Genomic DNA, 17,907 nt, shown 5'->3' with positions numbered 1-17,907 from the left:
TGTAATAAACGGCTTATGCCATTTGATATAGTTCATTATGATGTTTGGGGACCTTCCCCTATTTCTACAGCCTTGGGAATTCACTAGTTTGTGTTATATGTGGATGATTGCACTGGTATAATGTGGTTATATGAGATGAAAACTAAAAGTGATGTGGTTGACATCTTTCAGCATTTCTATCGAATGATTCAGACATAATTTATGCTCCTTATCAAGGTTTTTCAATATGATAATGGTGGAGAATTTGTTAATTTGGAGTTATCCCGTTTTTCACACTAAGGGTGTACTCTATGAGACTACTTGCCCTCAAACACCATAATAGAATGGGGTCGCTGAACGTAAAAATGGGGAGATCATTCCTGCTACCCATGCTCTGTTGCTTGGTGCGTCAGTTCTAAAGCGGTTCTAGATTGATGCTATTACATATGCAGTCTATCTCTTGAATTGTCTATCTTCATGAGTTCTAAATTTCTGAACTCTTATACAGATATTGACTTATCATATCTCTGTCTCTTTTATATTGACTTTGTCTCCAAAGGTGTTTGGTTGTGTTCGTTTATGTTCACCTCCATCAAAATCAAAGGAGTAAGCTAGACACTTGTGCTCTTCGTTGTGTCTTTATAGGGTTCTCTCTTGATCAGAAAGGCTACCGGTGTTATCATCCTGCTACCTGATTTCTATATTTTCTATGGATGTTACCTTCATTAAGGATGAGATGTTCTTCCCTGATACATCTTCAAGGGAAGACTAGTAGTGAAGGACATAACTGACTAGATTTACAAGGGGGACTGGTATTGGATGGTTTGATACAAGGGGAGACCCGGCTGAACCTACTGAACATGCTACACCAGTTGAACCTATTATTTTAATTGATGCCGCTGCTGTCACTAAACTTATTGCCCCTCCCCCTAAAGCTTCTCTAATAATACCCAATCAAACTCTCATGGATATTCCTAAGGTAAATACTTCTATTCATACTGCTGATAATTCCTATGTTCTACCGATTAGAGGGAACCGTGAGGTTCCACCTAATCGTTACTCACCAGAACGCAAAGTAAGATATGTTATTGCCCATTATGTGTATGATCACAGGTTATCTCCAAAGTGCAAAGAGTTTTTTACCATAATGGATAGTATTAAAATTCCAACTCGTGTTGATGAGACATTTAAGGATCCAAAGTGGGTTGAAACCATGAATATTGAAATGGAGGCGTTACAGAAAAATAATACATGGGGCATTGGTGATCAACCAAAGGGAGCCTGTAGGATGCAGATGGGTGTTCACAGTTAAATGTAATGCATATGGTATTGTCGAGAGGTACAATGCAAGATTAGTAGTTAAAAGGTTCACTCAGACATATGAAGTGTATTATCATGATACTTTTGCACCTATGGCTAAGATGAATATTGTCAGAGTTTTGCTATCCTTAGCAGTAAACTTAGATTGGACCCTGAGGCAATTTGATCTAAAAACAAATTGTATTCTTACATGGTGAATTAGAAGAAGAAGTGTACATGAGTCTTCCATCAAGGTATAGCGATACTGGTGACACGGTGAACGTGTGCAGCTTAAAAAAGACGTTGCATGGGTTAAAGCAGTCTCCTCTGGCATGGTTTGGCATAATTACTGCAGCTATAAAGAAATTTGGTTACCAACAGGCCAATACTGATCCTATTCTATTCATTAAACACGGGGCTAATAAGGTGACTTCGTTGATTATTTATGTTAATGATATGATTGTGACTAGTGATGTTACTGTAGAAATCGAGGAACTGCAGAAGCATTTAGCGTCTAAAAATTTGGGTAGGCTGAAATATTTTGTAGGAGTGGAAGTCACTCGATCTAAACATAGCTTATTTCTTTCACAAAGAAAATATGACCTGCTAGCAGATATTGGAATGCTTGACTATAAACCAGCTAATACACCTATTGTTGAGAATCATAAACTTGGGATTTATGTGGATTAGGTCCCAATTAATAAAGAAAGACACCAAAGATTGGTTGGAAAATTGATCTATTTATCACTGACACGCCCTAATATTGCCTATGCAGTAAGCGTTGCTAGTCAATTTATGCATTCACCTAGTAAGGATCATATGGCTGTTGTGATGCGTATTTTAAGTTACTTAAAGTCTGCTCCTCGGAGAGGTTTATTATTTAAGAAAAATGGCCACTTGGATCTAGAAGGTTACATTGACGCAAATTATGCATGGAATATTACAGATTGACATTCTACATCATGTTACTTCACATTTGTTGGCATTAACCTAGTTACGTGGCGTAGCAATTAAGAAGAAAAATGTTGTGTCTCAGTCCTCTACAGAGTCTGAGTACGGAGGGATTGTCCAAGGGGTTTGTGAAATACTGTGGTTAATGTGGTTACTTGCTGAAATTGGGTTGAGACTGGATGGCTGCTACAAAGCTCCACTTTCATAGTCAGTCTGCATTTGAAATTGCTAAAAATCCGGTGCAACATGATCGAACTATGCATGTAGAAGTTGATTGGCATTTCATTAAAAATCCGATTTGAAGACTCACTTGACAAGTTGGGCATTACCGATATCTATGCACCAACTTGTTGGGAGTGTTGGCGTGAGTCAAAGTTAATGTTCCTATTAGGAATAAAAAAAAATTCCTATTAGGAAAAGAATTTGTATTTTATTGTAATTATCTCATTTGAGTAGAATTAGGAGATTTTGTACATATTTCCTATTTGTACCAACTCTGTATGTAGTATATATATCCTTCCTTGAGAGAAGAATACACATATCAGTTTAAACCCTATTTACTTTTGAGTCTTGACACGATCATTACCACCATTAATGCCTCTATCATTTCTACCACCACCACTAACATCAAGCAGGATGACCCACTATTATTTAAAATTTATAGAAGTTTATAAAAATCTATCAAACTCTATGACAAGATCAAGATTCTAACAAATTTCATCAAAACTGATACGAAAAATAAATCAATTAAATGACACTCCAAACTTATTTAAAATCCATTAAAATCTTAATTAAATACACCCCTAAGATCGAGAAACATTTGTGTATAACAAGAATAGCACTGTTTTACTATTCCTGATCAATCAGTCTCTTCTACGCGTGATAATTTTTCTACTTAGCATAGCATAATTAGCCGAAAATAACAAAATAGTGTTATTTCCTTTTCATATAAGTTTTTCTGCCAAGATCACAATAACAAAGACATGTCCTTGAAATTGACGCAATCAGTATAGGAAAAAGCCGTTAACAAACCAGTAACCAATATTGCATGCAAAGAAATCAGTTCATTCATGCTAAAAACTATAATGTAGGACAGGTGTAGTGTTCTTTGAAGATATCTGGTTGGGATATGTTTCTGGACTCTGTTGAAATCTGCTGAGAAGTTGTGTATTAAGTAATCTCTATTATCTATTAGGAATCTATGCAGTTGTCTGACCATCCTTGGTCTTCAAATTAATCTTGCAAAAAAAAATGTTTTTTTTTTTTTTTGGTTCATGTTGTTACTTGGTTGTTCAGGACAAAGACTTTTTTTTTAATACATACAATATTCTAGACCACATATTTTGGGCAAAAGTAGAACACGATGCAAAATTGAGTACAAACAATTGGATAAATCAATTTAACAATTGCACCATCTTTTTAATCAAATTTAATTAATATAACTTGTAATGTTTTTTCACAATAATAAGTTTGGTTCTTAAAAAACAAAATAAAAAGGAGCTCTTAACTCAGGTAGTTAAGAGCAGTTACAGCTGCATGCGAGGTTCATATCATTTCTCACAATACTACTGCATAATACAATTCACATATTAGTATTGGAGACAGTTTTTTTTTTCTTTTTAGAGAATACCAAATACATTTTCATTGTCTTTGTTTCAAGAGACTTTCCAAACTGTTCTGCTACACACACATTTTTGTTTTAAGAGAGGTCTTTCTACTTGAGACTGCAAGAACTTTGACACTGATGGTGCTCGATTTAGCCACCCACAGCTAACTAGATGAAGATGGTAACAAAATCGTTTACATGGATTAAACATGCTAGCTGGTTAGAAGCCACTTAAAAACAAAATGTGTTCTTAACTGAGTAGAAACAAAATCAGCATCCACAAGATTATAAGCAAAACGTGATCTTAATTACGTAGAAACAGATATGTTACACACAGGATGAGCAACCAGGTACATTGTTAAACAAAATGTGCCCTTAATTAAGCAGAAACAGATCATCCACACAGGACTCACAAAATGTCTGCTGTAACTAGAAAGTGGCCATCATTTAACTACATACCTAATAACTAGAAATTAACAGAACATTGATCATTATAGCTATCCCACAAGTTAACCAGCATAAGTATCCATGATCTTACCAACCACCTCCTTAGAATCCTTGAGCTTTTTGATGCTCTTGTTGAGCTTCTCGCGCTTGACTGCAACTGATGGAGCTTCCTCCAGCATCCTCTCAATCCCAACGCCGTGATTTTCTCCCATTAGCTCACAACCAATCTCCATCTCCATTTCTTTGTTCACAAGGTTTGCAACAGTCAGCTGCAAATGCAAGGCCATGCAATCAACCAGCCTTCTCAGAACAACCTTCCAATACGCAGTCATCCGCATTTTCAAGTCAAAAGCTTGAGATAGATCAACATGAGTGTACTTCCTTAGACCTTCAAATTCAATCTCCCCAATACCCTCTACGTCCATCTTAGAGGGCCGTTGCTCATCCTTCAAGATTCCATCTATGAATGCATTCTGTTTGGTCATGAGCCTATTCCATTCAGATACATATTCAGGATTACATGTGTAATCTGTATGTTTCTCCATGTCCACAATCTCCAAGATCCAGTTGATTGACCTTTCTTTCATCTTGGATATAAGATTATGGCCAGCTCTTCTGGTAGCCATATGAAGATGATAATAGCCTTGTGTGTCATGCATTAACACAGAAATCACCACATCCCCAATATAACTCCACACCTGCTCAACAAACCTAATTGGTATACTTGAAATTCCCCTCACTTTTCCCTGCAAAATAGAAAGAAAGACATTGTGGGGAAGAAAATTGGGAAGACTAATACCTTTCGCTTCTTCCAAAACCTTAATCTCCTCCGTTAAGAAGTTACTTTTGGGATCACTTTCATTGGCCTTATGAAGTTCATCAGCATACTGATTGAGCATTTCTACAAGCCTAGCCGTGCAATGCATGTGCTTTTCATTTTGGTACTCGTCAAATTCTCCTCTAATAAGAATTTTCCTAAGCGATTCTTTGGACACTCCAATGATGTTGATGAAAACTGTCATGGCATCAGCAACAGATGACAATTTCTTTGGCATTTTGTCGAGCTCTGAAAGGCAGGAACTCAGCTTGTCATTAATCTTCTTAACAATATCCGGCAAATTTCTAGCTATGCTAGTGGCTTGAATTTGAACCAACTTTTGGGCCAAAACATGAATTCCAACTGTAGATTTGTCAATCCTGGAAAGCAGAGGATGAGTTTGAAATAGTTGGTCAGAAATAGCTAGAGCTTCCTCGTACGTCTCACCTCCAATCCGGTTCCTTACGCAGACATAACCAAGAGCAATATTGACTTCATCAGCTGTAACCTTCTCTAGCAGTCCCTCTGGTGCTTTATCAACCATTGTAACCACAGCCAGAGTCCTCTCACCAGTTTTATCCACACTCTGTGACATCCTAATCGATTCACAAGTAATAAAATCCACAGTCGCAGACAACACATTTAAAATGATGCTCTGTTCAGGTTTTATATACTCCATGATCATATCCTTAATTTGATCATAAATATTCTCAGGCTGGCCATGAACAGGAACCCCTAGTGATTCCAGGGAGATCAACCATGGTCAAATCAGGCACACCATTCTTTTTCACCAACAAAGTCAATAAGGTTTTAGAAATTCCCTTACCTCCACCAGCAATGACATTAGTGGCATTGATAATATCTTTTGAAATGTTGAGCTCATCAGTCTGTTTAACTCTGCCATTGTACTCCAGTGAAAGCTCTGGTTCTGCACGTGCATGGTGTTGAAGCCTCATTATGAGGGGTACCCTGGTGCAGATGCCTTGTTCACGTGGCAGACTGATTCCAGCAAGGGATTCAAGAACGCTAGATTTACCAGATGACTGGTCTCCGACAACAACAATTGTGGGGAGCTGAATGCCTTCCTCCATAACCATGAGGCTACGGAGCTTGTCAACTGCATCAAGCAGAGGACGAAATTTTTCGTTGTAAGATGACACAATGGGTGCATCCACAGCAACATTGAGAGGTACAGCATGTTCGGCTTCAACAACTAGTGCTGCGGACAAGCCTTCATCTTCTAAAATGGTGGTGGTGGATAATTTGCTTTTAGGATCAGCTTTTGTTTGCATTCCTCCTCCGGTTTCTGATGTATTGGCAGTGGTGGCGCTTGATTTGTTTTTTTTCTTTCCTCCCATTTCTGATTATAGCTAGCATAAACAGGAATTGAGAGAGAGGAAGAGATAGAGGTAATATATATAAGCACACCACACTGAAGTCCAAAGACAAGCGTCTGGGCAGAAGCGTAGCTTTTTTTCTTGAAGCATTTATCAAACTGAAGTGAAAGAAGCAGTCAATTCACTTCGATAATAAATGACAAAATAGATGTTCCTAATCTTGCTCAAAATAGGTGCTTGGATATCCACAAAGTAATTAATGTTCCTAATCTTGCTCAAAATTAATACGAACTCAAGTCATGAAATTCAAGATAAGGTGCTTACTGGAGCATTGATTCACACATTGAAACTACATAACTCATGTACCAAAAACATTACGTGTATGATGCATACTAAATCATCAACAAACTCATCATACACACTAAATCATCAACAAACTCTTATGGTTACATGATGAATAAATTTGTAACTCAAATAATTAAGAGCATCTATCTTTCATTTGAACTCCTATGTTTGAATCTACCACTCCAAATATCGCTTATATAAAAAAAATATACGGTTACGCTTACGTGTAAAGCCCCTTAACTTTTTTTTTTTTCCTGGAAAATTGATTGCACCTAACGCTCTAATTATCGACAAGTAAATGTATCCATCATTAAACCCTTTTCGTCATAAGATAACCTCCACATCCCACAATCAAATCCTCCAGCTGGGCATCAAATCCAATATGTCAAGGACACCCGAGGCTGAGAAGATGTGTCACTAGGTCATTCATCAGTACGTAATCGAAGTGACTGCTTAGTTGAAGTGTTGTTATTCGAAAAACCTAGTTTCTTTGTAACCAAGAAATACGTAGTTTAGTTTCATTGGATTGGACCAAAAAGTGGAGTGGCTAGTTTATTCGCCCTCTTTTTTTCCTTTTAGTTTAAACACTTACAAATCTATAACTGTGTCTTCTTCTATAGCATATATACTCTCTCTCCCTCGTTCCATCTGCAAACGCAATTTACTTAAGTTAGAGCATCATCAATGAGTGGTGTATTTTTAGGAGTGTAAAGTCACTTTTATATTCCATTTACACTTCCAAAGGGGGTAATGAATTTTTTGCTCCAATTAATGGGGAAAGATATAAATCCGAAGATGTACATTCGATTTGTTTGTGATAAATTTTTTTTTTTTATGTTTTAACTTTTTAAAATTAATTTTGTGTGTATTTGGTTTATTTTATTTTTCCAAACAAATGGACTTAAAAAAATTTTAATTTGGAGAACACGTGATTTTACTTACAAACTAACATAACGATATATATGTAGAAAATTATAATATATTTTAAACATTTTAAGGTTTTTTTTTCCTAATATTTTCAACCATTGGAAGTGCAATGCAAATTGCATGAAATCTAGGTCTTCCATTTTGAATTCCAATCCATCTCAGTCGTTCATCATAGAGCTGTAGAGGATTGTCATGCACCACTTGATGTGCTCACGTCATCTACATCATTTTGTATGGTGGCTGAAGAATGATTCCCACATTCTCTCTCCCTTTTTCTTCTGTGGGTACAACCTGCAAAGAATGTAAAAAAAGATGCACATGTGCATCGAATTTTTCATCTCCACGACTATGCATTTTTACAACCATTTTTACTTGTCCATTGTAGGTGATTTTGGCAACAAAGTGTGTATATTTAGCATACACATAGCTTTATACAACACCTCACAACACTTCTCATTCGGGCCAAAAAAAACTAGTGATGCTTTTAGGGGTGGGCATATGAATCGAAAACCCGATCAAACAGCCCAAACAAAATCGTTGATCTGGTTTGGTTTGGTTTTTATTTTTTATTTTTTGTCACCGATTTGAAACCAAACCAAACCATTTGTCTATAATTTGGTTTCGGTCCTTGATGTTGAGAATCATCGGTTTAACCAAACCAAATTGGTGGTATTCCAAAATAATAAACATAATATTATTATAATAAATATATGGATATAATATATAATTAAGGTAAATAAAAAGAACAATTTGGCACACATGCCAACACAAAATCTAGCAACACTCCTTCCAATTATGGGTGGTTGCAGTTCAGTCTAATTAGATACCAACTAGGGAGACCAACTTTAGATACTAACTTGTTATCATCTCTCTAATAGAGGTGGAACCTAATGTATTGGTGCGCTCTACCTCTCTATTAGAGAGATGGTACATAAGTTGGTATCTAAAGATAATTTCCCTAGCATGACCCAATCACAAATGGTGAGCTCATCAAAAACAAAAAAGTCATAGACCCAACCAACAACCAACCATAGGCCAAACAAGTCATAAAGCCCAATCCAGGCATAAAGCCCATTCCAGACATAAAGTCCACTCGCTGGTGCCAATGTTGCCGCCAGTGTAAAGAGAGGGACATCACCATCTTGGGCAAGGTTGAGTGTAGGAACTACCATCACTCAAAAACATACATAAATATACATGAGAAGTCCATAAATTTACCCATTTATGTACTCTTTATACTCAATTTTTGTAGGAGAATTTGATTTAAAAAGGACTTATTACTTTATTTTCTAATTTTTCAGCTTTCCAGAGCAAGTAATTGGTTTTCAACAAAAATACGACTTTTTGATCGAGTTCTAGTACAAGACCAATTGGAAATGAAAGCTAAGATCTTGAAGATGATTGTGGAATTTTTCTAGAATTTTCAGAGTAGCCAATGAGAGCAATCTTTGAACCTAAGTCAGCATAAGGTGCAATCCCGTCAAAACTGTGCTGCTGTGGAATAATAATTATTTGAATACTTTCTTGATTTTTTTTCTCAAGGCGTATAATATACGGCTAGAAAGATAAGACAAAGATCTACAATTTACATATTTTTTTCCAAAATTTCTTAAAAGAGGAACAATCCCAAACGTCCATGCAAAGGAACTGACGTGTTATCCCAGTCCAAGTAGGAAGATGAGTCAATTACTTACCCATTTTGGATTTATGTTTTAATTAGGTTTTTCTTTATTTTTGGGCTGTTGTAAAAGCCTAGCTAGGATAGGAATAGACGTGTGGTATTTTACTTAAATATGAAAAACAACTCCTTTGGATGCACGCAAAGACTAGGAGAAATTGGAGACGCCAGAAGAGTAACGCAATTGGCTACGTTTTATTTTTTCTTCCTTATGTTTTTGCTTATGCCGAATTCTATGATTAGGTGTAACTAATTTTCTGTTGCTAGGGCATGATGTAGCCCTAGTATGATAATCTAGTTTTCTTATTTTACCTATCTATTGATTGTCGTTTGATGTTGGATTCTTAATCATTGTGCTTAATAACTTGGTTGATTATCTTGATGCTTGATCACCATCTAGACTTTTAATTGAGTTAATTAGATGCAAATTATAGTAAATACCATACTTAATTTGAGGCTTTGTGATTAGGATTTGTAATTCGTCTAGGGTAAATACCATACTCTTAGGGTTCACATGCTTATTGGCAGTTTTCACTGATCTTAATGAGTTTCTATGTGTTAATATTTGACCTAAATACCATAGGTGAATTGAATGTAGGAATATACGAGTTAGCCTAAATACCATAGGTGATTCATGAAAGGAAAACTAAGTGGCGACATCAAATGGTTAGCTAATAGGTAAGTGAATAAGAGGTTAGATCGGATTACTAATGGTAAATTCATTGTCCTAGTGCTTCTATCAATTTGAATTTCTCATCCTTGTATTTCGTGATTTTCTACTTGTTTTGTCTTTTAATTTCGTTGTTAATTAAATCATTCTTTCAAAAAAACCCTTTTGTGTTTATGTGAGCATGCTACATGTTTAATTTCTTGTTTATATAATTATAGTAGTTAAAAGTATTTTGTGAAGTAAATTAGGTTAGACTAATTGGAAGTTGAACTCAATCCTCGTGGGAATGACCTTGTATTTGCCATACTAAATTACGATTGACCTTGTGCACTTGCAAATATAATTTGTGTTTAGACTAATCTTTATAATCTCCCTTTTTCAGGTTGTCTAAAATTCACAACAATACACAAAAGCCAACAATCCAAATTCATCACCTCTAGCAGAGTCAAAACCACCTAAGCACCCATACAAATGTAGCAAGCAATCGAAAAACAGCCATGGGAAAACACAACTCATAGCCAAACGAATAAGCAACCTGAGAAAGAAAGGAGGTGGTGCAAGCACTTGAGCAAGAGCTCTATATATCTTCCCAGTGGTACGCGAAAACTCGCGTATAAGATTGTTTGATGTATCCAAAGGGTGAGAGTGGATCATAGAAGGAGAGAGATTTTGTAAGGGCTACACATATAGAGATAAGATTTTGTAGATCTCTGCTAACGAAAATTAAAGGAGGCATTTAGCCTTAAATGTGCGGAAGCAGCAACTCAAACAAGTTACCACCAAAAAATCTAGAAAGAGAAAGGAGTGAAAAAGTGAGAAAGGAAGAGGGAATAAGGGGGAGAGGGGAGGAGGGGCAATGACCTCCTTCTCCCTTGGCTGATGCAGCACTGGGAGGGTTGTAGTCGATATGGTGTATCTCTTTATGTGTCTCGTAACTTCGAAAACTTTTTGTTATGTTGTATATGAACTTTGGGTGTATTTCTAAACTCCATTTCATATAGGGTTTTTGTTATAATTTGAGCCACTTATATTGGGCCTAATAGTGAAGCTCTCTTAAAATTATTGCTTACACTTGATATATTGGATGCTAATTGATTTACTAAAATAATTGTTTTTAAGTTCTTATAAGATAAATAAAAAGTTATTAAATAATCTTGAAATTAATATTTAGTCCAATTTATAATTGCACCAAATATAGGTCCAAACACACACCAAACATAGGAGAAGAAGACTAAGTTCAAGCCAAAGCAAATACTTGAATTTAGTCTTGTCCAATCCAATCCTATGTACCACACGCCCCCAAAGAGACTTGTTATAGCATATGTCAGATATCATGAATAATTCATTTAATGCTCCTCGGAATTTGAATTTCATTGTTGATAATTTGTAGAGACGAGTAGTGTATTACATTTTCTTTTATCTTGCTCATGTTGTTGCTAGGATATTAATAAATAAATAAAAGTTATATTCTGAACTTAATACTAATTATTCTCCTAATTTCTTTAAAGTATGTGTAATGACTTAAGATCTCATATTGGAAAAATATCATATCATAGAGTGATTTAAATGTTCATGGGCACTCTTCCCTTACTGACTAGTTTTCAGGAGAAATTTCTACCTTAGGGTTCTTAACATTTGGTATCGGAGTCTAGTTTCACCATGCAACTAGGCCTAATTCCACAGAAGGGAAGACCTATAGGCTAGATTAAGAAGATATCAAGTCATTGAATATTGGTAGTTGAGTGAAGGCCAGTGTCTATAGAATGGGCCAACAAGGACGTTGGGTACGGAAGACTGGTTGAATGTTATGACTCAAGATCCCACATTGGATATATAGCATATCATAGAGTGGTTTAAGAGCTCATGGGCACCTTTTCCTTACAAGCCGATTTTTAAGGGAAAGTTCTATCCATGGGTTCTTAGAGTATGTCCACCCATGGGGTTTTGCCATGACAGAAGGCCCCCTGGGCTTAATAAACCCCTCAACCAATGAATTCTGGCACAGGTATGACGTGAGCTCCACCAAGATTGGGCAGGCCCAAAGGCAGCCCAAGATGGTGCCTAAAGATACTGACGTCAATGAAAGAAATCAATTGGAAAAAAATTGACAAAAATTCTGAAAAATTACCACAAAATTAAAAATATATATTATAGATACCTAGCAATTTTTTGTAATTAATCTCATACATATAAATGAAATTAATCTCATGTGAATAGTAATTGCTATTGGGTTGTCATGTCAATAGGTGAAAAAAGTTACAATAAAAATTGCTATGACAGATACTATTCACGTGAACAATAACCACCTCTTACTTGCCTTTACTGGTTGTTATCGCGTATAGATGGAAGTGTTCTAACACTATGCTATGTTCAGATAGTAGGCCTGTGCTGTTCCAGTCAAAGAGAGCCCAAAGTCCAACACAAACAGAAAATGCATGTTACGTTGTCCTGGAATTGCAAGGGAGATGGAAGTGTGAGAACGAAATCGAAAAGAAAACCAAACCCGAGATCTTGATCTCGATCTTGATTGGGTTTGCAGCCTTTTACCACAATCTCCTTGTTCTTTCAACTTTACAACTATCAGAATCAAGATAAAGGAACCACGTAAGCATCACCTATTACAAAAAGAATTTGAACGAAGGTAAAAGGAAAATCTCTTAGACTAATTCCACTTTAAATTTTAGAGATTGTTTGCAATATGTACTTTGTAGAAAAAATTGTGTTGATTTAAAAGCTCAATTAAAATGATGTTACAATGTGCCACTTAGTTCAACAACTTGTATTATTTTGCCAGTGACCTTTTTTCAATAGTAGTTTGATGTTTGTAATATGAATATTGTTAACGAACATAAAGTTTCATATCGGAAACTTAACAAAATATAAATACAATATATAATGAGTAATTCTACTAGTAATCGCATCAATATTATTTTTGTACAAAACCCCACACCTGCTAACTTACCGGTACAGAGACGGATTGCAACTAGCATTTTAATCAAGATGGCTGGGTGATTCAAAACATTTCCTTTTCAAGTGCAAAATTGGAAGAAAACAGGTGATTGGGCAAAGGCAAAGAATAGGTGGAGTGGTAGAGTATTAATTGGATTTGTAGATTATTGCGTGTTGGAAAAGGAATGGTAGGCGCGTGCGTGTCATAGGGTTAGCTCAGTCAGATACATTGCACATTACCAAAAGTGAAAGTGGGAATGCACCAACTTGCACATATTTTTTAATTTCATTTCTCATGCACATTTGCACAGCAACAGCATATCCATCCATCCCCATCAGTATCATCATCATCATGTCCAATCCTCTTTCTTCTGACGCGCCTGCATTTTGGATTCAAAGCCATGAATATTCATAATTTTATATCAACTAGCTAGGCTAAGAGAACATCACGTACAATGCATTGTATATCTGTGTATGGGCACTTTTCTGAAATGGACATTCCTTCGTGATATCAATAATGCCGCACATGTTATATTTCTATCTAAATTGGTGCATTAGATGTTAAGTTATATAAAGTTTTATAAAAATTTAAATTAAGTTATATTTTTAGGCTCAAACTCTTGTGAAATAAGAAAAGTTTTGAAGCTAATTAAAGGGATTTTATTTATTTCTTTTTGCGTGAATTGTTGCTTGATGGGCTTAGAGTGTTAGTCAAATTGACTCTTGGTGATGAATAGAGACGACTTAACCTAGCTCTATATAAGCTTAAAACCCTGCTCTCATCAGTCATGTTCTCTAACCATAATCTCATAATAAAAAGAGAGCTAAAACAGTTTATGAGAGAGAGAAGAAGTCTTAAGCTGTTTGTTCCTTTTGCTCGTGTTGATATTGCTGCAATTGAATGAGTTCAGAGATCGTGTACTTAAGGAAGATGGTGCTAGATATGTTTTCTATGTATTTCAAGTTGTGTGAAAGATCATGGACACTTATATAGAAATCTAACAACACACTTATCTTCTTTCTTCATTTCAATCAAATTATGCGTCAATCACGTATCTTATAGAAATAATGAAACTCATAGTAGGTGTACATTTGATTGGTGCCGGTTTTGATTGGTTTGAACAAATTTATACTAATCTCGGTACTAGTTGATCAACCAGCATCCATATTCGTTTCTTTTTATAAGGAACATATTTCTTACGTACACAGAGCAGAGGATTGCATAGAAGAGCACAGAAGAATCTATATGTTATGTGTAATATGATCTCAGTTACCCAAAATATAAGGGAAGGCAATATATGAGCTATGAGAATGAGATAAAAATGGATTCATTGATACGAGGAAAGGAAGTGAAAGTATGAACTGAAAATGAGATTTTTCTTCTGAAAATGAAAACAGGGCAATTTTTTTTAATTTTTTATCATATAATAACAAATTTTTTTGTTAAAGTTCTCTATAGTAACAAGATATATAAATATTTTTTATTATATGGTTTCTTGTGTACTTCGTGGACCATTATCCCAAGATGTTCCTTCAAGCTGTAAAATTAAATTAAAATAATCAGTGACATTATTTATTTATATATTAATATGGTATGCATGCAAAAAGATCAGTGATTTTTTAACACGAACTTGACGGTCAATATTGAGTTTTCCTTCATTACAAGGAATTCACCGATAAATATTTCAGTTAAAGATTGATTACATATTTCTAATTAATATAGACATTTGATTGCATTCGTTAGATATGTTGATATAAATAAATTTAATATGTAACATATATGCTATTCAACAATCGATATTAAAAATATATAACTAATCCTTAATATAAAATACTTATGACATAAACTACTCATGCAACTAATCAAATAATTTTTGGGAAGAAGATAGTGGTATTGACGTTTGGTTGATGTTGATGCATTGAACTGAGACATAACTGTGTGTGTGCCAAAATGGGCAAATGCGAATTTCAGAGTCCCACACGGCCATTGTTTGACTCTATAATGATTTGCGTTGCAACAACAGCATTCTTGGATTTCGGGAGGCATCTTTGAATCTTTTTTTTTCTTTATCGTCAATCTGTTCAAGGTTATCATCATATCTTCTCGTGCATGGGTAACTGGGTTGGAAATGTTTACACTCATCGAATCAAACCATGCATCCGAAATTTGATCAAATAAAATACAAAATATATAATAAATAATTCTACTTCTGATCATATCAAAATATTTTCTATACAACTCCATACTCGTCGGAGTATCGTTATTAATAATTGGTTTAGTTTCTCTAAAATCTTAACATACATCAAATATAAAAATCTATTATTAAAGGATGTTAACTTATAAATTATAAATTAGATTTTGCACCTCTTTTATTTGGAATTTGATCCATATATTTTAAGAGTTTTATAAAAACAACTTTAATAGGCCTCAAACTACTTGAGTGAAAAGTGTAATTGACGAGAAATTATTGTAAGATATTGGACTAACGACTGTGTAATATTGTAATTAATATGATTAGACCCCATTGGGCATGGTCAAAACCAATGGTTAAATTAGTTACCATCCAATCCAAATACATGGTGAAACATGAATGAAGTTTCAAAAGAGTGTAAACTTTTGACATGTGCATTAAGGTGCCCCCCAACTGACTGACATTACTTTATTTAGTCACATGTGACCTACCATAAGCCCATAATTTAGACCAACTAGTGTGTAGTCGGCTTCAAATTCATTTTCAAAAATGTCATGAGGGGGACACTTTGCAGTCTTGCACAATTTGGTACTTGATGAGTTACAATTTACTTACTTAAAACTATCATGAATTTGGGGAAATTAGGAATATAAGCGAGAATGAATAATTATGAGATTAATTACTCTCTTTATTCAAAATAAATTTTAATTTTTCAGGTATTATACTTTTAATGCAAATGCCACATAATTTTTTATTCTTTTTTGCATATTACGCAAAATTCAAATACATGCGCATTAGTAAATTTAAGAAAACTGAAGAATCAAAATAATTCAAATGCTCATTCTAGGTAAATAAACATACAATTATATTATAATATGGAAAATACTTCCCTTCTTACCAGGTAAGTAGGAGTTCCTATATTCATGCCAATAACTGTATGATGTGTGTTTTTTTATGAATTATTTTTGCATATGTATCAAACTGTGATTCGCAGATAATGAGGCAAGTAGTATGTATAACCCTTTTTTTTTTTTTTTTTTTGGGGAATAACATATGTAATTGTTGATGTATCATGTTGGATTTATGATAATATTAATAATTCTTACGAGTCATAATTTTAATATATTCATAATACCAAGAGGACATGTGGAATAACTTACTTTAAAACAAAATAAATAAAGACCACACCTAACCCAAGAATTAAAAATGAACTAAATCAAATTTACAGTAGAAGTTGCTGAACGTATCAGCCGAATATCTCGGGATCTGGCGCTCCGATTCTGGCCGATTCGGACCATCACCCCAAACTGGATTTCCTCCCAATAAAAACCAAACAAAAATGCACTCCCTGGTCCCCACACACCATTTTAAAATCTCCAAATCAACGGTCCCGATCACACCAGCCACATCACATCTCCCTACACCCTCACCCACCAGATCATAACGCCATCCCTATATATATACCAACCAATACAAGCCGTTAAACCACTGTCAAAGCCTTTTCATAAATTCGTTGCCATTCTCGCTGCTGCTCGCTGTTGTCGTTTGCTGACGTGGCATTGTCGTTTGGGGAGGGAGAGAAATGTTCGTCGGAGGTCGTAGGTGGTCATGGTGCAGTGTATGAGCTTGGGGTCTGTTCTGGTACTGGCGGGTCTAGCGTTGTTCATGGTGGTTCTGCCGTTGTTGCTGCCTCCGCTGCCTCCTCCGCCGTTGATGCTCTTGTTCTTTCCCGTTGGCATAATGGTCGCTCTCATGTTTCTCGCATTCTCACCCGCCGAGACAGCCGGAAACGGCGTCGTTCATTATTCTGTCTAAAGATTATTGCTTGGCTAATAGATTAGATCCATCTCGCTAGCTATGAGCTGTGCTTCTTGCCAATTGGGCACGTATTTAATGTAGTGGATACATTTGTAAGTGCTGTGCTTTGAGTATTTTTAGTAGATTCTTGAATGCAATGAGAGTTTATATTTTATCTTTCTAGTCATTGAAGACACACATTGCCATTGGTACTGCTTTCAGAATGGTTTTCTGACAATCAAAAACTTTTTTTTATTAGGTTTTAAAGTTACATTCAAAAGTTTTTCTAGGTTATAGAGGTGTTTTTCTAGATGGCACTTGGATTTCTAATAAAAATCCGAACGCGGTTTTAATAAAAGCGCTTCTGAAAAAAGCTTTTATGAACATAAATGTTGAGTTGTCGGAAGACGATGTTATAAAACCCAACATTTTCTTTCTCAATCTCAAATAAAATGAACCTTACATGAGTCTCAAATACGATTCAATTTATTATTATGATTTTTCACTTGGGGCCAATTGATAGAACTATACATAAGCTTTTGACACCAGTAATATTGAGGGAGGGGAGATTCAAGTATGGAACTTTAAGCATAAGAGTAACTGTTTTTAACTACTTGAGTTGCAAACTCACTATTCATCATGTTTTAGTCAAATGAAATATGTGTAGGGAGTGCCGATGGCTCCCACCATACCCTTTCCCTATGGAGAAACACTTACATGAAAAGGGGGTATCAATTATGGTATGCCACGTGTGATAATTTTTTTATAGCAATATATGATTGATGTGAATAACAAAACAGTGCTATCTCTGTTTAATACAAGTTTTTCTACCCCCTATAGCACCCTAGTTGGAACCCATACGAACTCCAATGTAAACCAAAAAGATACGTGTAGGGTGGTGGCAAGTCATTTA

At 35.3% G+C, this 17,907-nt stretch overlaps 1 long non-coding RNA gene and 2 pseudogenes across 1 annotated transcript; 1 reads left to right on the top strand and 2 right to left on the bottom strand.

Annotated features, from left to right (window-relative positions):
• Window positions 1–4,120: 4,120 nt before the first annotated feature.
• On the bottom strand, window positions 4,121–5,822 carry LOC103330858 (dynamin-related protein 4C pseudogene; annotated as a pseudogene).
• On the bottom strand, window positions 5,798–6,710 carry LOC148916730 (putative dynamin-related protein 4A pseudogene; annotated as a pseudogene).
• Window positions 6,711–9,748: 3,038 nt separating this feature from the next.
• Window positions 9,749–11,127, top strand: LOC148916729 (uncharacterized). Its single transcript, XR_016127250.1, has 2 exons — window positions 9,749–10,064; window positions 10,439–11,127. It is a non-coding gene; the product is annotated as an uncharacterized LOC148916729 (long non-coding RNA).
• Window positions 11,128–17,907: the final 6,780 nt, after the last annotated feature.

This window comes from Prunus mume, linkage group LG5 (assembly GCF_029339155.1).
Source record: "Prunus mume cultivar Tortuosa linkage group LG5, ASM2933915v1, whole genome shotgun sequence".
Classification (NCBI taxonomy): domain Eukaryota; kingdom Viridiplantae; phylum Streptophyta; class Magnoliopsida; order Rosales; family Rosaceae; genus Prunus; species Prunus mume.
The sequence above is the reverse complement of the archived record's forward strand: the minus strand, read 5'-3'. Positions and strand labels throughout refer to the sequence as shown.